General features: G+C 36.4%; 1 long non-coding RNA gene across 1 annotated transcript in view; it reads right to left on the reverse strand.

Annotated features, from left to right (window-relative positions):
* The window catches only part of LOC145722535 (uncharacterized), a 394,482-nt gene that overhangs the window by 38,937 nt on the left and 332,877 nt on the right, over positions 1-22,668 (reverse strand). The gene's annotated exons all lie outside the window — the stretch shown is intronic.

Consider the following 22,668-nt stretch of genomic DNA (forward strand, 5'->3'; position numbering starts at 1 on the left):
CAAAGTATCCATAGGCCCTAGCTGACCAATGGGCTACTTACAACTGGGCACAGGTACCAGAAAAGGAAAATTCCGTAAGTTCCCATACCTCCTCACTGCCCCCCTAACTATAGCCTCCCACCCCTGCCTCCCGGCAGACAGTCTCTCCTTTGCTGTCCTTCCTGCCACTCCCTTTCAGTGTATTCAATAAATTCCTTTGGGAAAAGAAAGGGGAAGGAGAGGGATAGTCAGATTAGCTGTCAGATCAGTTAATAAAACAAACAAAGGGTTAGATTAGTTGAACTTGAATTTATCTACTAACTCTGTAATTAATTACTTTATTCTTTCATTACATAAATATTTATTAAACACCTACTTAATGTCAGACACTGAAAAGCTAAAACTCATACTGTTGTCTCAATGAATAAAGAGTATCCTAACTGGGCTCATCTCTTGTTCTCTTGTTATATTTCAGCTCACAGACAACTGCCAGCTAATCTTTACACGCATCAGTACTCAAAATATTCAGTAATTCTCCTGCCCAAAGAGCAATCCAAACCCCTTTTCTGCCATTTAAAGGCCTGCTATTCCTGGCCCTCACCTTATCTGCTAGTACTAGTCAACTCTACTCTATGCTGTGACTCTCTGTTTATTTCTTAGAAGTACACAGACAGGAATATGCCTCCACATTTTCGTTTTAAATTCTCTTCAGCCTGGGCTTCTCCTAGGCTTTTCCGGTTGTAGAAAAGTGCCTCAGTCTGGGAGCTCAATCCTTCCTAATGCCCAAACTAAAAATGGATAATCACTATATAGATGTGGAAGTTGGAATCCCTCCTTATAAAATGAAAATCTATTATGGGCTCCAAAATCACAACCTTCCTGAGCCCTTTGACATGATGACCCAGTGGCAGATAGCTTTCACCACAATGCTTTTATTTGAACTCCCCTTCCTTGTTAATACTGAAGTTCTGTTCTGAGCTCTGGCTTTCTGGGTCCCCTGCCTGGCTCTTGTCAGCTTCCATCCAAAGGCAGGCTGGGCTCATGGGTCCACGGCTGCTGGATTTTGACTCCATCTAAGGGGGGCAGATAAAAGCCTGTGTAGTGGGGCCCTAAAGGACAGAGCTGAACTGGGCAGAATTGTTACCTGGGACGAATAAATATAAGTCATGCCAAATAGAGTAGTAGGGGTAAAGAAGGAAGCCATAAAGCTGATGATAAATGGAGCCAAAAACTGCCAACAAAATGGAGGCATCCAGGAACTACTTATGTCCCAGGACATGATCCAGGAGGTCATCACGTGGGGAAATACAGCAAGAGAAAACAAGACTCTTGCCATCATGGGGACTGGTGTACCCAGTTTGACTCTTAGTGAGTACCAACTTCACAGCTCATTGTAACTCAGCAGAGGGTGTGAGGTGAAGAACTTCCAGTGGTCTTCTTCCAAAATATATTGATCATCCAAAAACAAAAACTGACAATTGTGATCAGTGAACATCACAACTTCCTGGAAAACCTAGTTACCTTTCCCTGTAGATGCCAAAACTCAACTCCCAAGTGTGTCCAAGTTCACCATGCCATATCCCTTAGCCGTTTGAGTTTGCATGGTGGTGATTCCACTTGGAGGTGAATCCTGTTGCTAGGCCAGTTTGTGCAGCTTTCCTCCCAGCATCCTCCCTCCTCCCTCCCCTTCCTTATATGTTTGCTGTGTTAAAACCCATTTGCCTTGGAACCAAGCCTACACTGTAGGACATGTTCCAACTCTTGACTTCGGCTCAGCTCATGTTCTCAGGGTCAGGAGATCAAGCCCCGCAACAGGTTCTGCACTAGGCATGGAGTCTGCTTAAGATTCTCTCTCTCTCTCCCTCTGCCCCTCCCCCCCCTAAAAAAATAGTATCGATGAAATTAAAGATAGTTTAGATATTACCAATGGACTAATTACCTCTTATCACTGTCTGCAATCAAAAGTAGGATATACATGAATAATTCCACTAAGCTACTTATTTTTCCTTGAAACATCCAGATGATTTGCACAAGTCCCCTTCTATTTGTACGGAATCTTATAAATCAATTTACTAACACTTTGAAATGATGTATCCATGAAAAGTGCTCTAGAGAATAAAATTCCATATCTTTCCCACTTGACAGATAAACTTATAAATAAACCATAATTCCTTCTAAAGGACAAAAGTCCTATCTTTGATTGCCCCATAAATTATGGGATATGTATTTTACTTCCACTATCAGTTACCACTCTTGTGATTTTTAGAAGCTCTCCCATTCCTCTTGAGAGCATGGTGATTCTAAAGCAAATGGTGAAAAAGGCAAAAATGGAAAATGACAATGAAGGGTAAAATCTCTCTTAGCAAAGTGTCAAAGAATAGATTAGCAGCTTTTCTTCTTGAAAATTGTAAGATGAAATTATAAGCAATAGGCAATTTTCAGGTTGTCAAATATCCATAATCACTATGATTTCTGAATTTAATACAATGTAGCTGTGATTATTGTTGCTTTTCTGCCTGCAAACATTATACATTTTTGCTTAAACATACATTTTACATTTATGAAAACCCACTAAAAATGATGCAGTCAAATTTCAAAATTAGGTTTTTTAACTTCTAATATGTGGTTTCCATTCCATTCAAGAAGGCTATCATAAGGCTATTATAAGGATTTTTTTCCCTATTACCAATGCTGAAATATTTAAACATCTGAAAGAAATACGCAAATGTTTCCATGTAAAAAGAAACTGCGTTCTTTGGAAAACATGAATTATATAAACTATAATTAGAGCTTCAAATTGAAAGTGTTTAAACTAAGATTACAAATTGCTGTGTTAAAAAGATACTGAGACATTCAGGGGGAAAAAAATTAAATGCCGACTAACTAAATTAATTCTCCCACGTCCCAAGCTGTTCTATCTCCTTCACGCCTCCCCTTCTGCCATCACTGATGATACCTAAACATGGGTTCTACTACAATGAATTCAGGCATGATTTGCTTGCTTCTCCCGCCATTAGAGTTGGAAGTTTCTACTTGAAAATATAAATTTCTATTAATAATCTGCTACTAAACATGGTCTATTGAAGAAAGTAAACTGACATAGGTAAAAATACAAATTGAATCCTGCAGTTTCAAGCTAAATTGGAAATAACTTAATTTTTAATAAAATGAGTTTTGTGCATTTTTAGGAATGCATGGTGGAAATCTAAAAATTAATTGAACAACATATCAAGGCAACACAAAGCAAAATATGGGAGAACCGGACAAGAACCAGTGAGTGTTGACCTGAATGAGAATAAAGCAGCACTAGATTAAAAGAAGTTGTTGTTTTAATTAGCTATTTTATGAAATTTAAAAGGATGACTCCAAATCACACACACTAATTTTTTTTTAAGATTTTATTTATTTATTTATTTATTTATTTTAAGATTTTTTTATTTATTTATCTGAGAGAGAGAATGGGAGACAGAGAGCATGAGAGGGGGAGGATCAGAGGGAGAAGCAGACTCCCTGCCGAGCAGGGAGCCCGATGCGGGACTCGATCCCGGGACTCCAGGATCATGACCTGAGCTGAAGGCAGTCGCTTAACCAACTGAGCCACCCAGGCGCCCCTAAGATTTTATTTATTTATTTGAGAGAGCGAGAATGAGAGAGAGTACATGAGAGGGGGGAGGGTCAGAGGAAGAAGCAGGCTCCTCGCTGAGCAGGGAGCCCGATGCGGGACTCGATCCCGGGACTCCAGGATCATGACCTGAGCCGAAGGCAGTTGCTTAACCAACTGAGCCACCCAGGCGCCCATACACACTAATTTTTTTAAGATGCCATTACCCTTGTAACCAGGGGTAGTTCTTTGTCCATTACAATTCGAACTTCATAAAAAAGAGGATCCATAGCTTTCTTTACACTCTCCTCAGTATTTACTATAGAGATTCAGCTACACTAGACACCCAATTAGAAAGGTTCACTCCCTGATATTACTTGCTAAAGGGAAATTATTATAATAGAGTCCTTCCATTTCTAAATCAGCCTGTCATGTTTCCTACTAACATAATACTGGGTGCTGTAAAATGCTGGGAAAAAGATTGTGGGAAGAAGTTGATTGACCCCTTACAGATTAATGAAATTTGCATTATATCTGATGAGATGAAATAATAAAAACTCATTAAACCCAACACTTCTTGCAAGTATTACTCCTGTGAAGGTAGACACATATACTCTAGCATACTAGATACCCCGATGGTTTGTAATGCTAATATTTGTGTAAGACTACTTTTCCTCCACCACTGTAGCACAGATGTGCAAGATTTTCCTGTGAAGTATTACTGTGTCAAATCAAAGTTAAATAGCACCAGTCAAGCATCAATTTTCCAGGTTTAACAAATGACCATAATGTTTACTGTCACTCTGAATTTGTATTTACTATTCAGAAGTGTTAGCAATGGAATCTGGCATATAGAGCACTGCACCAAAATGTAACAGACAAGTTTATGGAAATCCAGTAATTAAATCAGATTTATTAAAAGTGTACATACAGAAAAGGTTATAATGATTACAGAAAAATCTTAACCCATTTGTATTACTAATTAGTTTCAAGTAGCATTCCAGTAATCTGTTGAGGTGCACTATGGTAATAAAAAAATTTTTTAAGTCTGCGTTTAAAAATACTAGAACTTTCACATATTAAAAATAATGGTCTATATGAAATTTAATTTGTTTCAGGACAGAGAGGGGAAAATACATGGAGAGATGCTTCTTTCATATCCTCATCAACTGATCTCTGACATTCATTTTTTTTTTTTACTTAAATCTCTATAGGCTAAAAGACAATCTGAACTCTATTCTCACTTTCCCTCCAAGGTGTGCAGAAACTTACAGCCTTGATAGTACTTCATTGAATCTGTTTGTTCCCTTCAGCTAAATAGTCATGATGCCTATTTTTGTGGACACTGACAGAATCATTACAATCTAGTGTACATGATTTGGTTAGCTGACACACAGCTATCCTCCTACCCTAGTGAACTAGCTTTCAAGACCGTCTTTTTTTTTTTTTTCTTTATAATATGTATGTTCTTGAGGCAATGACTTTTTAAATTTGTTTTCTAAGCTTTCTCCCAAGTCTTAATCTTATCATATCAAAGAAAAGGGATGAGACTGTCCTTTTTCACTTGAGGCTTTCTCAGTAAACACCCAGAAATTTATGATCCCATAATCAATCAATGGGGGCTCAACTGTATAGTGCCAAAACCTAATAAAATAACAGTGTCCAAATTTATATAGTGTTTGATAGTTTGCAAAGCATCTTTACAAAATTTATTTGATCATCACAAAAGCCTTTGAGGTGGGCAGGGCAGATATGATTTCCATACTATAAACGAGTAGAGTAAAATCACTAAGTTAGCTTGGCTGATGCAATAGCAGAGTTGAAACTAGAAGTCAGTTCTCAGATCCCTGCCTCTAATCCTCTCCTCCCTAACACACATAGCTCCTGTTGTATGTGGAGAACTGTCTATCTCTCATGTCTTACTTTTATATGTTTATACATTCTAGTGCCGAGAATAAGGATTCTCAGTGTTACTCAAATGAATTGGTAAATAAGATTTTATGTCTTCTGAAGTTAGTGATATATAAGGAATGAAAATCAATTCATCCTTCCCCAATATAATTAATGTTTCAAACAGCAAAACTAATGAGAATATTTATTTTCCAACTATAAATATTTAGTATAAGGTCTTGTTCTCTTAAGTTCTAGTTTTGCATTTACTTTCGGTATGATAAATCTATGTTATAAAAACTTCACATTACCGAGAAAATATATCCACTAGTAATTTCAGTGAAGGAAGATTTCCATACAACTTTTAAGCTTTTGATACTTGAAATATTTAAGTATTTCATACTTAACTGTATTACATATGTTATTCATCCCTGATATCTTATCATGAATGTTGGGTATTAATATTATGAAAAAAATTATATTTGAGTAGAAATATTATAGAAAAATTGTAAACTGAACACAAATCAGAAATCACTAATGGAGCACTGTACAGCTTTTTCATAGAAAGAGTAGTCCGGAGAGCATGCATAATGCAGTGATGCACCAGCTAACAGACCCATGGAAATCATTCCAACCAGGGTTGAACTAGACTCAAAAAAATTCCTCTGGTGAACAAAACCCAATAGTTTCCAGCCATCTTGTAAGTCCAGATAGGCATTGTTTGAAGCCAAGTGTTCATATTTAAATCTAAGACCAAGGAACAAACAGCTACCAAAAAATAAAAAAATAAGTTTAATTTGGCTCTCCATCCCCTAACTCAGTGGGAGTTTATCAGGCCAAAAGGATGGAGAAGTGCACAATTATCCAGTGAATTGGTCTTCATCAGGAGAATCAATCTGGATAATTGAGGCTTTGTGATTCACTTCCACTTGAACTGTCCCGAGCTCATTCAATATAATATGTAATTATGCAACTCACTGCTGTAAATCCTAGTCAGGAATTCATTGCTAAATGTGCAGTAGGGGTGTGGGATTATATTAATATAAGATGATTATAGAGATCCTGAAAGTTAACTTCTTTGTGATCCTTTTTTTTTTCTTTCCAAGCTTATGGTTTCACACTATGTCTTGTCTGTCTCTATATTAAGGAAGAAACTCAAATGTTAATCGAGGACTTAAAATTGAATCAAACCATTCTCCCTACCAAGTATATCCAGCTTGATTTTATACCGCTTTGATGCATCTAATTAGTCATATTTCAAATATAGAAATGAAAAGATACTTTAATTCAATAGACATCATAGACCCTCAAAAACTGAGTTTAGAAATGATTTATTGACCTTGTATATATGTGGCTTTTATCACATTTACTTGGCATGTTCTTAAAAATTTCCCCCAAAATAGCCTAGCATTTTTCCTCAGGAAAAAAAGAAGCAAAGCAAAAGAGGAATAAAAGTCTCATCTATTCGTTTTGAATGAGTCAGAAGTCAACACTCCACAATAAAGACTACTTTATGTTATTTCTCACTGGAACAGAAGAAGTGTTCAGAAGATATTCCAATGAGAATCCATCTCTGCAGGTTTCATGAAAACACTGTAAATTTTATTATTTCTTCAGGCTTTCTTCTATATATAAGTGTTAAATATCTCAAAACTTGGACTTGAACCATTTCATTATTAAGGTCAGAAAATATTAGCTTTTATTATTATTGCTATTGGAATAAATTCTTTGAGGGTGTAATAAACTTTTAGAAGAATTTTAATTAATATAATTGAATCAATTACTTGTTTGAAATTCATTTTCTTGTTATGGTTCAATAAACACTGAACATCCGAGATGCATTAGGCCCACTCATTGGTGTTCTGGATATAAAAATGAGTAAAATGTGGTCCCTCATTTCCAGGAATGAAAACACAAAACAACACACACACACTCTCACCTTTTCAATACAGTACAACAGTGGTTTCTTTGCACGATCTACAACCAGAGGACATAGGAGGGACAATCACCCAGCTTGAGCTAAGTCTAGGGAGGGACTACTGAGTTTGCAAAGCCTCTTTAGACTAGATAAAGCTTGAAGCTTGTCCTGAACCACAAGTCAGTATTCTCGAACAAACAAGTGCACAGTTGGCACCTGCATGCATCTGAAAATGAGTGCCTTCAATTTCGTACCCTGGCCACCTTCCTTGTCTCACCCTGCTACAGAGGCTCAGAAAGAAGACACTTTACATCACCATCTTGGGTCTTCTGCTTAAAGTAGATTTCACAGGAATTATAGAATTTGGCTAATTCCCAAATGACTTGTTTTATGTGTGATATGTTAGCTAAATTAATTGGAAAATAGAGACACGTAATGCTGGGTTTCTTTTTGTTCCATTAGTGGTCTTAAATAAATATAGATGCCAGGGGTCCTATTCCCAGTCAGGCCTATGGAGACCCACTCATTCATCGGATTGTTAGAAAAAGGGACTTGTGTATGTTGTTCACTAGTCTCATAGAGGGAACTTCCAAATCTCAAAACTGGTAATTCCTAGAGAGACCACAGAATTGACCATGCCGATCATGTTTTTGAGAACAAAAGAAAGCACTATTGATAATTGTGCTGCAACAACATTCAAGTACTTCTCCTAAATTTGGAGAACTATGAGAAACTCAAAAGCATTTTCAAAAATGAAGGAAACTTCCTCCTCAAAATTACCACTCTAGGAGGCCTAGAACCAATAGGAGATTTCCTTTTGCCCTGCCCCCCAAAGTCAATGGCTCATATTTAAATCTAAGGCCAAGGAACAAACAGACACCAAAATAAAATAAAATAAAATAAAATAATAAAATAAAATAAAATAATAAAATAAAATAGAGTTCAATTTGGCTCTCCCTCCCCTACCTCAATGCAGTTTTATCAGAGCCAAAAGGATGGATAAGTGCACAATTACTGGTCTTTTTTTTGCTTTGGCCTCAAAAAGCATGGAATCTCAGTAGTGTCTGTCCATGTACTGTTTTCCCAGATAAGAAAGTCATGACCACAAAGTTGGATGCATTGTGATTGTCTCTACTAAACCGCTCACACGAACCAACAAAAGGTAGTCTGGGGGAATTAGCCCCACAGGCACAGACATACCTGAGTAGGTCATATAAAACCATGCTGTGGAGGGCTGCTTTTGCTCAAACTGTTGGAGAATATTGACTCTGAGCTATTCACTTCCTTCACAAAAATTTTTCTTTCATTTGTCACTCTAACCCATCTCAGCTGGGTCATTTTTTTTTTACAGATGTTCAAGTTCACAAGATTATATAAGAAAGAAAACAAAGTGGGGGGGGGGGAAACAAATCCAAAACAAAAATGAATTATTTGAAGTATCTCTTCCTTCTCTTCCTTCAATATCTTGAGATATTTAAAGGGCAAAATGGGGTCAAAGATGAGTACAGTGTAAAGAAAAGAAACAATTTAGAATGTACTTTTAGAGTACTTCTTGCCACTTGCCTCTTTTTTACCCATTGACCACCTCTTTGATATCTGTCTTCAGTCTTCAATCACTCCCTCTTGACTGTTAACAAGGCAACTCCAGAGGACACAGAGAGCTCTAATATTGACTGAGTCATTTTCTTCCTTTATTTCCAGAAGAACATGGAAGTAATGTACCCAAAGTTCCTCATAAGTCACTAGGATTTCTCTACTGCCTTCCAAAAAAACTGTAGAGATGGTTTTACCCTGTGGTTGAGTTACTGCCCCAGGAAACCACATTTCACTATAGCCATTCAGCATTAATTCAGAACCTGAGATTTTTCACATACTGGAGAACTAAGAATTAATTAGGTATATTTTGTGTCACCAAAGTTTAATATAATCACTTCAGGGAATAAAATATCAAGATCAGGAGCTCCTATTTTCTGAACTTTCACTGTCACAACGCATTAAAATCCCATGACATAATGCATTAACTAGATATGGAAATAGGAGTCTAATAGTTCTCAACATTGCTCTAGGGAGACAATCTACCAAAGACCAGATTATGGAAGCATAGTCACCATTTTGCTGTGCCAAATATCATTGGTTACCAGCATTTTGCTGTGTGACAATCATCTCTGCTTACAAATTTTCATATGAATTGTCTCACAGCTACAATATCTATGCTATTTATAACAACAGTACCTCATTAGGTGATTGTTTGGAAGGCACCTAGTAAAAAATGTTTCCTCCTCAAAATCCATTATGGAAAGTAACCCCAGAACTCAAGCTTGCAAATTCAGTTTTGCTTAATTAATCATTTTTCCCTTTATTTCCTTTTAGTTTATATTAATGTTATTTTAAAAAATATAAGTGGTATGTTAGCATAGCTCAAAAATGAAAAGAATATAAAAATACAGTAAGAAGATCCCCTGTCACCTTGTCCCCTCACCCAATCCCCATCCTTTCAAATACACACAGCAACTACTGTCATTAGGTTTATATTTACCCTTCCAGCATTGCTATATATTTATGCAAGGAATGCAAACATATATCCTTCATTATTCACTCTTTTTTTAACCTAAATCATAGCAGAACAACTTCCCTTGCTTCCAAGGTTTATTAATTAGTTCTATAATTGTTTTCTCTTCCAATTCATGATTTGCTGATTTTCATCTTTCTCTATTCTCTCCTTTTAATTTTCCTCAGATTACTTTGCTATCTCCTTCCTTATTTTCTGAGTTGAAGACTGTGGCAGAGAGTATAAAATGTTCCCCAAATCTTGCCTCCTCTTCTTCCTAAGTACCCAGTTCAATTCTATATACTTCCCAGGCTCCCCTGCAGGTAGGTATGCCCGATGGTGTGACTTCAAGCCAACAGAATATGAAAGAACATAGGATCTTCCTCTGGGTTAGGCTTTGAAGAAGAGTTTGCATCTCCTGCACAGTCCTTTTCTCTTTGCTGACTGCTGGCAGGTGATCATGGAGCTTGAAGAGATGAAAGAACCACAAAATTAAAGGAATCAGGGCGTCTGAATTACTGCATTTAGGAGAGCCCCTGATGACGAACAACATGTACCTTGGTCTATTACACGAGGAAGAAATAAACTTTGTAGTTATTTAATTCATTTTACATTTTGTGTGTGTTACTATAGTAATGTATAGTATGTTTAGCTCTTCTTTTTTTTTTCTTTCTTTTTTTTTTTTAAAGATCTTATTTATTTATCTGACAGAGAAAGACACAGCGAGAGAGGGAACACAAACGGAGAGTGGGAGAGGGAGAAGCAGAATCCCCGCCGAGCAGGGAGCCCGATGCGGGACTTGATCCCGGGACTCCAGGATCATGACCTGAGCCGAAGGCAGTCGCCTAACCAACTGAGCCACCCAGGCGCCCTATGTTTAGCTCTTCTGATATTTAGAAAGTATAGTAGTTTTGATGGAGTGGTTATCATTGTAATTATTTACAATTTATGCATACATACACAAGTGCTCCATTTTTGCACATAGTATTTGTATTATGGGCAATGGAGAAATTAGCATTTTCTTTCTTTTTTCTCTTCTATCACGTAATTTTCAATAGTACAATGTACTTTCCTTCAGCTATTACATATGCTTTATTCTTCTCTTATCCCATTTTACAGAATGGAAGAAGCCCATTTTTTCACATGTTAATGTGTCTAAAGTTGAAATGTACCTTACAATCAAGGATAAGTTACAACTATAATTGGAGGTGTATTTTTTCTTACTCAGTGGTAGATCTCAAAATAGAGCATTTCACAATTAAGAGCGCCTTAGATATGATTTGAACTATATGAGATTTCTGATATTCAATTGTTTGGGGATTATAAAATGCTAATTCCATATAGTTCAACCTAATACATTTTCCAGCTTTCAATAAAAGTTTGACTCTCAGTTATTACAAATGAAGCCATTATCAAACACAGTTCCCCCACTGTCTTCACCCTTCCTCTCCCAATGCTTTTAAGTGTATTCATTCTTCCTCTGTGATAACAAATGAGATTTATATTCTATACCATCCTTCTCATCCCTACATTTATTATAATCTTTGTTCTAGAGCCAAATATATTCAGTGCTCACTTCCAGGCTTTTTGCTGAAATTGCCTCAGATGACTCTTGACTGACCTGCCAGACAATTCTGCCCTCGCTATTCCCTCCTCTGTTGTCCCAGACGCAGATCCCCTGCTTCCTGCAAGCACTGCATCTCTCTGCGTAGGCCCACCTCTCTCCTCTGGGGATAGACTGAGCCCAGAAAGCCTTCTGCCTCCAGCCCTGCTCACCCTAGGTTCAGTAACATTGTTAAAACAGAGAATAAAGCTTTCCCCACTTCAGGAAGTTTATATCTGCTTCCATTTTCTGAAACCTGCTTTCCCTGGTCCTCTCCCCACTCCAGGAGTCAGCGGGGTGCGGGGGGGGGCGGGTTGCTTCTTCCCTTTCATCCCTCCTTCACAGCTTCCATCACATCTCAGCTGCTTGTGGCAGTTCCTCTGTATATTCTGGAGGACGTGTGTTATTTCTGTCTCCTGGTTTAATTGAAGATGAAATTTGCAGGGCTGTGTTTCTTTGTTTTCCATTCTTCTTATTGCTCTGTTTACAATTTGCAGGAGAGGGGTGAAAATGCTGACTTCTGCAGCCACGTTTGCACAAGAAGCCAACTTTATTTATTTCAGAGCAGTTCTCTATCTGCAGATGTGATGATCCAAATGTAAAAGAAAGCTTTATGATTTAGAAGTATTGAATCTGGTTGACCATAATAAATGTTGTTTGAAACAGCAATTCACTTCTAATCAATTTCAAATCTTCATATGTTAAAAGACAATTCTGTGGGATATGCACGCGTATAACTTGATGTAACATTTGGAAATAAAAATAGTTGGCTATTTCCCTTGGACTTACTTAGTGCTTAAGTAAGCAAATCCAAGATGCTGTTACTTTAAAAAAAAAAAAAAGCATAAAAAAGGCATGTGTATTTCCTCAAATGTTCAATAAGTCTCTAAATTGAAATGCCATCTTAGCTCGTGAAAAAGAAGGTGCATGCACACCTGCTTTTACTGATTTCTTTCTTTAATCCATCATTTAACACCTGAAACAATACACTTGCAGTTGATGTAAAGGACATTATCCGGACATTTGCTTTCTTCAATTGCTAATACTCAACTTGAGTATTCTGAGAAAGAATACACTCACTTCACTATTAAATATGGATCAATATCATTCAAGATTAAGAGCATATCAGTCAATGCAGAAATAAAATCCTCAAAAACTCTCCACAGCGTTAATCTTTCCATCGTTTAATATATTCCTGGGAAATGATCCATGAACAGTAAAATCAAAATAAAACACACATATTTGAGAGATCCTGATTGCAAAAATTAGTTTTATACAATTCTATAAGCAAAGGATGATTTTGCCTCGTAGAATATAGAATTATTGGCTCATTCTTCAAACTCATGGTCTAAACTATTAAAATGTTCCTTGTTGTTATGTTTTCATAATTTACTGCCATTACTTAACTATGTAATATTTATACTGGTAATACATGGTAGATTCTAGGAGAAATTCCCAACACTCCCAAAAACAGATTAAAATAAATATACTGGTGTGTGGGCGTTTCTTCTCAGAAGCTAGTTTTTTTGCCTTTGGCAGAATAATGCAGCTACTTACCAAAGGATAGTTATCATTTCAAGAGAGCATAGACCTTCAGGAGGAGTACATAAAGATTAGTGAGGAAAGAAGGGTCACCTGAACAGTGAGGAGAATTTGTAAAATTAATTCACGGATGATAAAAGTCACATTCAAACTGAATGCATATTCTATTTCTGCTTCTAGCCCAGAGATAGCTAAGAAGTGGTTTGCATGATACCAATTCCCATTTTCATGGTCCTGGCAGACATTCTGATTGATGACAGTCTTCCTGTGCAGCCTCAGAACCTTTTTCATCATGGCATTGCAACTAGCCACCTCCAAGCAATCAGATTTGAGCGCACTTGGAACCTATTCACCAGTCCCATCTAGTATAGCACTACCTGCATTTTTCTTAAACTAACCAAGTCACACCCTCCCTATATTTTGCAAAACATACTATATAGAGCCACATAAGACTTTAGGTCTAAGAACTTTAAAATAAATGATGAGCTTTGGAAACTCTAGCCCTTGAGCTCTGAAGTCTGGGGGTTGACATCAGTTCACCAAAACTACTGTCAGATACAAGACAGACTGCAGGGCATTTTGTCTTAGAGTTCTGCCAAGAATTCAGATAGGGTCTGGGACCTTAAAAGGGAGAAAGATAGGGAAGGAAGCAAGTTTAAGTCACACCTATCAATTTCATCCCTGCAGCATCTATGGATTATTGCAGCCAGGGGCTATCCCTGTTGCAGTGACTCTGGGAGTAGAACACTTCCAGAGAGACTTGACATTCCAAGACCAAGTGCACTGTGGAAGGTGTGCACTGGTGATGAAGTAGAAAAAACTTGGCTGAGCGTACTTGGATTCAACCCCTCCTGCTACTATGTGTGAGTTTTAATAACTTAAAACTTTTCTCACTTTGAGTCTTCTCATCTATACATGGGTGATTAAATCTTCCTTACACCCTTTATGTAAGGATTATATGAAATAATACATGTCAAAATGTCTGGTGATTAGCAGACCCTCAATACATCTTAGTTTTCTCTCATAGTTTCAGCTTGGTTCCAAAGTCAGGAGGAATCACAACTTTCCATTATCTTTCCACTCATGAATTTTAGAACTAGCTCTCTTTAAAATTGTGACCAAATAACGTAATAATGACAGAAAATAATACTTAGTTCCTACTGAGCACTTAACTATGTGCCAGGGGGGAAAAACACATATTTAATGCTCACAATAACCCCAAAAGCTGAGTGAAGCATTATCTTCATTTTACAGACAAGGAAGAAAAAGAGACAGAAAAGAGGAAAAAAATGTCCCATGATCTTAGGACTTGTAAGCAGCAAAGTCATCATCTGAATCCAGAAAATCTGTCTCTTCAACTTTAATCACTACAATTCTTAATCACTACACATAGCCAGTTTCACTCCTTACTTCCCTGACTAAAAAGCTTTCATTTCATTGTTTCTGTAAATATCCTGATTTTATTTGGAAGAATAATTAATGATGTGAAAATCTGTAGTCTCTGTAAAGGAAAAGATTCCCCCTGTGACTATGACTATTGCTGTTACTTACACCATTAGAATATAGCCGAGGCACACAGGAAGATCTGCACCAGAATGTATTACCAGAGAACAGGGTCGTTCTGCTTCCAGAACCAAGGCAGGCGTTGTGGAAGGCCAACTAGTTTGAGCTGAAACTCAGAATTAATTTTGCTTTATATCTCATGGCCAAAAACATTTATTTGAAATGGAAAAAGGGATAAGGTTGATTATAAAAATCTGTCCTACATTTGGATCAAAGATTGATCAACTTCATGCTTACAAAAAATAAACTGTCATAGTTCAGTGACATGTAGGTTGTGTGTTTCTGCTTTCTCTCCAATTATAGCTAGTGAAAGACAAAGACAAAACTTTCCCTAAGAGTCACTGAAAATACAATATCACAATCACATGAGCCTTTTTTCTATCCTTTCTCTACAATACTAACAAGAGTATGGTCCTCACAAAGCCCAAACAGTTGGATTCTCTCTGTGTTTTATTCTTAGTGAAAAGAAATGTAAAAATAAGTTCTACGAGTGTTTTAAGACTTCTTCCATAAATCTGGAAAAGGATTTTTTATGGAATTCTACCCATGCTTCTCTACTTGCAATACCTCAAATTATAGTGAGATTCTTTCATAATCCTATTTTTCCATTTCCTGAAATAAATGGCCTGAACTTTGTTTGCTTGTCTATGGATTTTGTTTTAAAGCTAGTTACAGCTTGCTTATAGGACAGCACTGAAAAAAAAAGGAAAAAAAAAAAAAGACACATTTCTCTGTTACTATACAAATAATATGACACAGCTGAGTTTACCAGAAACAGGTTCTACTACATTTAATATTCTGAATGTAAATGTGAGCCTTGCAATAACTACATACTGTCACTCCCATTTCACGCAGTATTGTACCTTACCCCGCCTCGCCGGCATGAAAGATCTCATGGTCTACTGTACGTGAACCTATTGTTCATTTGTTTTTCATTTTTCTTCAAAGGCAAACATTGTTGAACATCACAGTGCCTTCAGGTGTTGAGACACCTGTTACATTCTGATGTTTTGACATGAACTATCTGTAGAAATCTATTTTTTTTTCATTGCACAGGGAATAAATCAGGCCTTTCGGAAAATTATTGTTCTAGCTGTTCTAACCCCGTCAGAGCCAACTCACTTATACAGTAGTTAATCCCTCTTAATAATTCTACTCAGGCTTTCACTGCTGCTGCCCCAACACTATAAATATAATCAAGAGCTGAATGGACCAAAAATTCAATCTTTTAATGGATTTCTGGTTGAGTTCATTTAGGTTACTAGGTTTCTACTCCTGCTGGCAGCCAGCATGATTCTGTATCTCTCTACTGTCATAACAATACACGTTTCCACTTGGCTGCTATCCTATGTCAAGGCATGTCATACTAGGAGCTAGTTCAGCTGCGTTTTCTAGAATTATGCAAAGAAGTTTGATATTAGCTATGGTCAAAAATACCCAGAAAAATGCTGGTGAAGAACATATTGTTTTCTTCCTCCAGACAGAGATATTCTAAGAAACCATCCTTCTCCTCCAGGCCTATACATCATCTCCTTCAATGTAACCCTTACAGAAAGAATATATATGTATAAAGCAGAGGGATGATAAAGACTTGCAGCCTCAATCCAGTCCTGCGTAACCCTTAATGCTGTACAGCAGACGTCTGCTGATATATCTGGCATTTAAGACTAGCCAGAATAGAAATATGTCGGATAATATTACTAGTCACATACATAAGCAAATTCAAACTGAAGGGTCATAACTACTTTTTATTTGGTCATTAAATTGTATATTTTCAAAGGAAACTTCATGCCCATGAAATGGCAGTTTCACTCCCTTATTCCTCAGACTGTTCTCTGTAAGCAATTTGACCTAAAGAGAAAGGGGTCAATTAAATGGCAACTTTTAACCTCTAGAGTTGGCCTCTGACCTATCTGCTAAGATATCTCACAAGGGTTCCACTGTCGTCTTGTGAAAACCTTCTTTCATAAGGCATAGAGGAAATAAAATAGGCATGCGTGTGTGCCCCCCGTTGAACCCTGGCTGCCTAACAGACAATCCACAGCCTTGAACCCTGCCTCAAGACCCCTCACTAAATGTTCCTGTCAGCACCTGACTTGACCTGCGACCTCTGCCTCTGACAACAGGGTGACCGACAGGCTCTTCCTCTCATACCGTCCAAAGATTAAGATCCTTCCACCCTCCCAGATATAGGTGAAAAGGACAAGGAGGACTCAGAACAGCCCTGTCAGAAAGAAAAGGTTTCTCATTAAATAAATCAATGGTTCTCAACTAGAGGTATTTTTGCTCCTCCCCCAATGACCCCCTCCCAAGAAGACATTTGGCAATATCTGGAGACATTTTTGGTTGTCATAACTAGGGTAGGTGTGTCACTGTTATCTAACGGCATATGAGTTAGTGATGCTGATAAACATCCTGCAATGCATAGGACAGCACACAATTAAGAATTATCCAGCCAGTATGTCAATAGTGCCAGGGCTGAGAAATGCTTACAGTAGAGCTTGCCCAGTACATGTAATCATCTGTGCCAGGCACTGGAAAGTGTAGGATTAACCTTAGACAAAACTGTGGAGCTGTCCCATGTCAATGTTTTTAGCAACTGCAGTGTCATGTGGTAAACTCATTCCACAGATACCCAAGCAACATTGTTCTGAACTTCTTCCACAATAACCCAAGAAATAGCATATTTTATCCTATGGCTCATTTTCTCAGGACTCATTTTTCTAGTTCTGGAGATAGCTAGAAAATCTAATCTTATAAGTACATTTATATCATTACATTAAACTGTATTTATAAAATTGTGAGATTTTTATGGATAAAGGCTAAAGACAAAGTAGTTTGGATACATATTCAGATGTTTACTACTCAGTTTAATTCACACACACACATGCACAACTTTCTACACAAATAATCCATGCTTATCATATGCCCTTAAGCATGTCAAATTCTGATTTTAGGGGGAAAAAGTAAGATACTTCTCTTTCTAATGGTTTAAATAAAATATACTCCCAAAGTTGCCATTTCTTAATTTCTTAATGAAAACCCCAACAACTCTGCTTAGGCCTCTTAGCCTACTAAAGAATCTTGATAAATTATCAGTGACCAAGAGAACTGTTACATATTTGCTCTCAAGTGAAAGTATATTTCATTTACTGATTTCAGATAGAGCCAATCTGAACCAAGAAAAATAAAGACCATTCTCTTAATGCATAACCTGCAGGGCCTTCCTTGACAATCTCTTCCACACTTAGCTTCAGTGCCACCTAAATTCCTCTAACCTCCAAATGTAAACCCTCTGGCCAGGCCATTTCCCTGACATCCAAAACAATCAACATATTGTCAACTCAACCTCATCTTAAATCAGTTTGGACTCAACAAATCCAAAGCTAAATGCATGGTCTCTGCACTCTGTTCCTGCCTATCCAAAGGGAAAAAAGATACTATCCATTTGGCATGTCTTACAGTTGCTCCTATCTCAATAAATTAATTATCCATTTGTTTAGCTGTATAAACCAAACACCTAGAAACCAGTCCTTGGGATTTCCCTCTTTCTCTCTCCAAATACCAAATCTTTGTCACCAAATTCTATAAATTCTCCTCTCAAGGTCAATCTGTTTCATATTCCACCCCTTCTCATTGTCTCACATGACATTACCCAAGCACAATCATCTCTCTTGACTATGCTGGTTTCCCCAGTCCACTCTAGCTTCCCAGGGCTCTTAGAGAAAGACCACAGTCCTGTCTACCTCTCCATCCTTGCCAGGTGCCACACGTCCTCGCTTTTTGGGTACCAACAGTTCAGGCTGGATTTTTTTCTCCTCAAACTGACCATGCTATCCCCTACCATACAGACATTATATGTGACGCTGCTTCTCTTGATGCTTGTTCTTCTCCTCCACCCAATCCTTTAACTAGTGATTCATATCCATGATTCGCACTCAACTAAAATGTCCTTTTTTTATGCAAGGCTTCTATGACTCTTGCCCACCACTCACCCCTAATACCCACAAATTAGCTTAGGTTACTAATAACATGTTTTTAAAAAAACTTCTGCTTTTTTCGTATCATTTTATTACAAAAGATAAATTACTATTTGATTGAAGTTTGGTTTCTCACACTAGACCCCAAACTCTGCACTCTTTCCTTTGTTCTAGTTGCACAGTACATATCAATAACTATTCATTGAAAAATACAAAGGTACATAATATAGGTATAACACACTTATATCACAAAGTTAAATATGTTTGTGAAAAAATATAAATGCAAGCTCAAAAATCCCATTCATTCTTTTTCTCCCTAAAGATTCCACTTTAATTTTCACGTTACACAGCTGAACGGCATCATTTATTCATGGAATATTATAACTCAGGGGTTCAAAAATCAGAATACATAGGCTATGGGTGTTAACAAACAATTTTAGAATTCTACTAAAAATTTTGTGTAATGTGCATTTTCTTGTAAATAGAGTTAATAGTGCTTAACATTTTAACATTTACTGTTGAACATTTTAACATTTACTATTGTTAAAGTATATATGTGGCTGATGTTAATGATAGATATTGTCTCTTTAAAATATGTTCCTGACATTATTTGAAAAATATAAACACTTGTTTTATTAAAAAGGGGCACAACAGATTAGCAGAATAAGATGGTCTTTTCAGCAAATCATGTAAAGTAAACAAGATATTATGTATATTGTATATATACGTGTGTATCATAAAAAGTCAAAAGTAAATCTTAACCATATCTAAAAATCCACTCAGGTGAATTATAAATCTCAATCTGAAAGATAGCAAAATTCTATATGATAAACATAGAAGAATATCTTCACAACTTTGAGATAGTCAAAAACTTTTAAATAGAACATGAAAAGTATTAAACAAAAATAGAAAGATTGGTAAATCAGACTACATTGAAAGTAAGAACTTCCTTTTACCAAAAGAGCATATCAAGAGTCAAAAAACAAATTAGAGAGTGAGAAATATGTATAATACATTTAGCTCACAAAGGATTTATATGCAGAATATACAAAGAACTTCTAAAATGTCAACAAGAAAAAGACAGAAACCCCCATTAAAAAAATGAACAAAAGACTTGGGGAAGCACTTCATAAAAGAAGATATCCAATTGATCAATGAATACATGCAAAGACACTCAACCTCATTAGCCATCAGAGAAATGTTCATAAAATCACAATGACGTTTCACGACCACAAGAAAAAATCCAGAAAGACCACAAATATATGGAGGTTAATTAACATGTCACTAAACAATGAATGGGTCAACCAAGAAATAAAAAAAGAAATTAAAAAGTACATGAAACAAATGAAAATGAAAACACAATGGTTCAAAACCTTTGGGAGGCAGCAAAAGCAATTCTAAGAGGGAAGTTTATAGCAATACAGTCCTACTTCAAGAAGCAAGAAAAATCTCAAATAACACACTAACCTTAAACCTAAAGGAGCTAGAAAAAGAACAAACAAAACCTAAAACCAGCAGAAAGAAGGAAATAATAAAGACTAGAGCAGAAATAAATAACACAGAAATCAAAAACAAAACAAAACAAACAAACAAAAAACAGATCAATGATACCTGGAGATGGCTCTTCGAAAAACTGATAAATCTCCAGCCAGACTTAACAAGAAAAAAAGAGAAAGGACTCAAAAAAATAAAATTACAATGAGAGAGGAGAAATAACAACCAATACCACAGAAATGATAAAAGAATATAATGAAAAACTGTATGCCAACAAATTGGAAAACCTAGAAGAAATGGATAAATTCCTAGGAACATATAAGCCACCAAAACTGAAACAAGAATAGAAAATTTGAACAGACTGACTCCAGCAAAGAAATTGACTCAGTAATCAAAAAACTCCCAACAAACAAAAGTCCAGGTCCAGATGGCTTCACAGGGGAATTCTACCAAACATTTAGAGAAGAGTTAATACCTATCTTCTCAAACTATTCCAAAAAATATAAAAGGAAGGAAAATTCATTCTATGAGGACAGCATTACCCTGATACCAAAACCAGATAAAGACATCACAAAAAAAAAAAAAAAAAGAGAGAGAACTATGAGCCAATATCTCTGATGAACATAGACACAAAATCCTCAACAAAATACTAGAAAAACCAAATCCAACATCATTCACCATGATCAAATGGGCTTTATTCTTGGGTTGCAAGGGTGGTTCAATATTCACAAATCAATCAATACGATAAATCACATCAGTAAGGAAGAATAAGAACCATATGTTCATTTTAATAGATGCAGAAAAAGCATTTGACAAAGTACAACATCCAGTCATGATAAAACCCTCAACAAAGTAAGTTTAGAAGCAACAGACCTCAACATACCTCAACATATCTTTCTAAATATGTCTCCTGAGGCAAGGGAAACAAAAGCAAAAATAAACTATTGGGACTATATCAAGATAAAAAGCTTCTGTATAGGGGAGGAAACAAATCAATAAAACTAAAAGACAACCTATGGAATGGGAGAAGATATTTGTAAATGACATATCTGATAAAGGGTTAGTATCCAAAATACATAAAGAACTGATGAAACTCAACACCCAAAAAACAAATAGTTCGGTTAAAAAATGGGCAGAAGATATAAATAGACATATTCCAAAGAAGACATACAGATGGTCAAAAGATACATGAAAAGACGCTTAACATCACTTATCATCAGGTAAATGCAAATCAAAACATCAGTGAGGTTATCACTTCACACCTGTCATAATAGCTAAAATCAACAACCCAAGAAACAACAGGTGTTGGCAAGGAGATGAAGAAAGGGAAACCCTCTTGCACTATTGGTGGGAATGCAAACTGGTGCAGCCACCGTGGAAAACAGTATGGAGTTTCCCCAAAAAGTTAAAAATAGAACTACCCTACCATGCAGTAATCTCACAATGGAGTATTTGTCCAAAGAATACAAAAACACTAATTCAAAAGGATATATGCACCCTGGCTTATAGCAGTATTATCTGCTATAGCCAAACCATGGAAAGAGCCCAAATTTCCATCAATAACGAATGGATAGTGAAGAGGTGGTATATATACACAATGGAATATTATTCAGCCATAAAAAAGAATGAAATCGGGCCATTTGCAACAACATGGATGGAGCTAGAGAGTATACTGTAAGTGAAATGAGTCATTCAGAGAAAGACATATACCATATGATTTCACTCAGATGTGGAATTTAAGAAACAAATGAGCAAGTGGGGGAAAAAAAGAGCAAGACAAAGCAAGAAACAGACTCTTAACTGTAGAGAATAAACTGATGGTTACCAGAGGGGAGGTGGGTGGGAGGATAGGTGAATTAGGTGATGGGGATTAAGGAGTGCCTGTGTCATGATGAGCACCAGGTGTTGTACGGAAGTGCTGAATCACTATATCGTACACCTGAAACTAATATAACACTGTATGTTAACTAGAATTAAAATAAAAACTTTAAAAAAATAAAATAAAACATAAGATAAAATAAAAGCACAATGACATTTCAGTATACTTCCACTTAAATGGACAAAATTAAAAACACTTACAATACTGAGTATTGGTGAGGAATTCCCAACTTAAATACCAATGTACACTTCAACATTGCTGACAGAAGTTCAAATTAGTATAATGACTTTGAAGTCTCTTTGGCAATGTCTTCTAAATTGTATCCTATGAGACAACATTTTTATTCCTGGTATATACCCAGAAGAGTACCTACATGTCCTAAAAACATGAACATGGATGCTTGTAGCATCATTGCTCATAGTAACCAAAAAGTGAAATTTCCCATCAACAGTAAGATAGGTAAATGATGGCATCTCTCTGAAATCTCCGAAAGAATCTTTATAGTATGAAATATCTATAAAATGGAAACATATACATCAATTTAAAAGAAATAACTACTGCTACATTCAACAATATGGATTAATCTCATGAAGGAAATATGAGTAAAAGAGGCCAGACACAAAAAAAGCACATAGTGTATGATTCCACTTATATAAAATTCAAAAATAGAG

The sequence above is a fragment of the Leptonychotes weddellii genome, chromosome 7 (genome assembly GCF_054177405.1).
Source record: "Leptonychotes weddellii isolate Sample4059 chromosome 7, ASM5417740v2, whole genome shotgun sequence".
NCBI classification, from domain to species: Eukaryota; Metazoa; Chordata; class Mammalia; order Carnivora; family Phocidae; genus Leptonychotes; species Leptonychotes weddellii.